The sequence below is a fragment of the Myotis brandtii genome, unplaced genomic scaffold (assembly GCF_000412655.1).
Source record: "Myotis brandtii unplaced genomic scaffold, ASM41265v1 scaffold635, whole genome shotgun sequence".
NCBI classification, from domain to species: Eukaryota; Metazoa; Chordata; class Mammalia; order Chiroptera; family Vespertilionidae; genus Myotis; species Myotis brandtii.
In genome coordinates this window covers 5,069-8,297 of record NW_005370432.1, presented here as the reverse complement: position 1 = coordinate 8,297, position 3,229 = coordinate 5,069, and positions in this window count along the sequence as shown.

Genomic DNA, 3,229 nt, shown 5'->3' with positions numbered 1-3,229 from the left:
AAAAATCACTTCTACTGTCTTGGTAAACAACCTGCTTCCCTATTTATAATGGTCTGGCCCTCTAGCAACTTCAGCATGAAATTATAGCTAAATTGCCTATAAATGTCAGGTGGTCATAATAATCTGGCCACTTAGTAATTTCTAACTGGTGGGCCTGGAAGAATAGTGTGTTTCTGATAATGGTTGTGCAGGAGCTGACTTTGGCTATAAAAGTGGTCACATCCTACAGACAACTGGAAATATGAGTCGGGAGAGTAGTAGAAGTTATAGCTAGAAATCTAAATTTGAGCTTTACTGATCTGATATATATTGAGAGAACACTGTTTCAAACAATCCTTTTTTAAATATATTTTTATTGATTTCAGAGAGGAAGGGAGAGGAAGAGAGAGAAACATCAATGATGAGAGAGAATCATTGATTGGCCGCCTCCTGCATACTCCACACTGGGGATCAAGCCTGCAACCCAGGCATGTGCCCCTGACCGGACTCGAACCTGGAACCTTTCATTCCACAGGCTGACGCTCCATCCACTGAGCCAAACCGACCACGGCATGTTTCAAACAATCTTGATGAAAACCATAGTTGCTAGAGGGCAGTGCTATGAAAAGGAACCGAAAAGATGAGGAGAAGGAAAGAAGGAAGCTAAAAATTATATGCCATGAATTTCTGCATGCTTTCTTCATCTTACTCTAACCCTATTAGGGTAGCTACCCTCATTTTTACAGAGGAGGAAGCAGTTTGGATTCAATAAGTGGCAGGGCTAGAATGTGAACACAGCTCTGTCTTAAATCCAAAGCCTATGCACTTCCAGAAATTTCTATACTCTGAAAGCCTAGGTTGTGTGCCTTGCACAAAGTAGGTGTTCAGGAAATGTGTTGAATTAGTTAAAAGTGGATAGTAAATATGTATTACATACTGAATGTGGGAGTATCATGAAAAATAAGGATTGAGAAACTGTATTTGGCTAGAAGGCATTATTGGTCCCAATATTTTACCACTCTCTGAAACCCTGTTCTTTGCCATGTGATTGGAATTCCTCTCAGTAAAAGGCAGAACCTATTCCCCCATCCCTTTTTCTAGGTGGGCCTTATGGTTGTATTTGCCTAATAAAATATGGCAAAAGTAATGACGTACCAGTTCTGACCTTGAAACTTGAGCTTTTCTGTGTTTACATTTATCTCTTATTTCTCAGCTATCTCTGTGAGAACAGCCTGAGTTAGCCTGCTGGACAAGGAACGGAGCCTAGTCACCTCAGCCAGAGCCATCCTAGATTAGCCCACCACCACTTGACTGCCAGACAAATGAGCCTAGAACTGCTCAGCTGTACCCAGCCTATACTGCCAACCTACAGACTCAAGAACTAAATAAATGCTTGTTTTAAGCTACTGAACTTTCAGCCGTTTGATATACAGCATTATAGCAGCAGTATGTAACTGGATATAAAGGCCATTTAAAAAAGAATTTCTCATCGCTTCTCGGCCTTTTGGCTAAGATCAAGTGTAGTAAAAAAGAATTTTCCTAAGGTATTTGTTAGGAAATGGAGGCACTGAGTATTGGTTCCTTATTTGTAGTTCTATCAGGCACTGTACATCAGAGATGAAAGAAATTATTGAGATAATTGATTGCTCATTTTACCAATGAAAACCTGAGGCCCAGAGAGGGTAAGTAACTTACCCAACTTTATTGGAAGGAACCAGGATAAAACTGAGTTTTATTCATTTCTGCTCCACTGCTCTTTAATATGAGAGCATAGAGAAGTTAAAAGGGCTGTAACCTAATGCAAAAAGAAAGAAAGAAAGAAAGAAAACACTCTTTTTGGTCAGTGGATATGTGCATATTTAAGAATGAAAAAGGAAGGAGCTCATGAGAAAGAGATAGGTGTCAAGGAAAAGAGTTTATTTAAGGAGCAACTCTCCAAAGGAGGTGAAAAGGGCAGTGATTCAGAATATGATCAGTAGATTTAGCTTTAGAGAAAGTCAAGAATCCTCTTGTGAGGTGGAAGGGAAGAATGAGTGGTAGATGCAGAGATGATCAAATGTTCACATATTCAAGCTGGTTTATCATTATGCTAGATTTTGAGGATTCAGAAATGCCTAAGACTAGCTCTCAATAGAATATAATTTTTATAGTAGCAATTACATATCATGGTAGGAATTAAGGAAAAATCAAACCCAGAAAATATTGGGAAGCTAACAGGCAGCAATGGTAGCTACAGACATGGATAATATGTTGAGTTTTCAGAGTAGGCAGAAGTGGAAGAGGGATTGAAAATCAAGATCAAGAACTCAGCTAACCGAGAGCAGATTTTTTGGATTACCTGCTGCTCTCCCATAATGCTGGCATTATTGGGATAAACGCTCATATATGATTCAACCCTGTCTGCTTAATTGGCTTAAGCAGTGACAGGCAGCCCGGACCCATTGGTTGTCCAGTTTCATTTTCTGGCGACCCTGGTGGGATGACAAGTGGGGGACTCTTCTGGGGTGAGTACTGGGGATCTTGCTTGCTGCCTGGACTGGGGGAGGAGGTTCCTGGGGCTGAGGCTTGTACTCTTTTATTCGCAGCACTGTCAGGAATTTTCCTGTTTTGAGCCCCAGCTGCAGCTCAGCAATCCCTGTCATTTCAACTAAGACCTAAGTTGAATCGAGCATTCTGTAACTCTGTAACGAGGGTCATCTGTTGTCTGTTGCCTCCCCTCTCCCCCCATCTGGTGTGAGCCTAATCAGCTCCTGGTTGCAAGTGGTGTCTCACGGTCCTTGCCTGGTCTCCACACCTGAGCCTGATTAGCTTAGGGTTGAGACACGGTCCAGCATGGCTCAAGGCATTTCTGTCTGGCTGTGCATGGTAAACCACAAACGGTTGTCTGTCTGTTGTGCACACTTGTAAATATCCTCTATAATAATAAAAGCATAATATGCTGATTAGACCAGACATCCTTCTATGTGGACAAAGTCACAGTGGGCAGGGGCCACAGCAGAGGCAGCAGAGGCCCCCTGTCACCAAGGCCCTTGCATGAATTTTGTTCATCTGGCCTCTAGTCTATACTAATAAAAGAGTAATATACTAATTAGACAGGGAGACCTTCTGGGAGACCTTCCGGATATCCTTCTGGACAAATCCATGGTGGTGGGGCTAAGGCAGAGGTGGTTAGGGGCGATCAGGCCAGGAGGGGAGGGCAGTTGTGGGTGAGCAGGCCAGCAGGGGGGGGCAGTTAGGGGCAAGCTGGCCA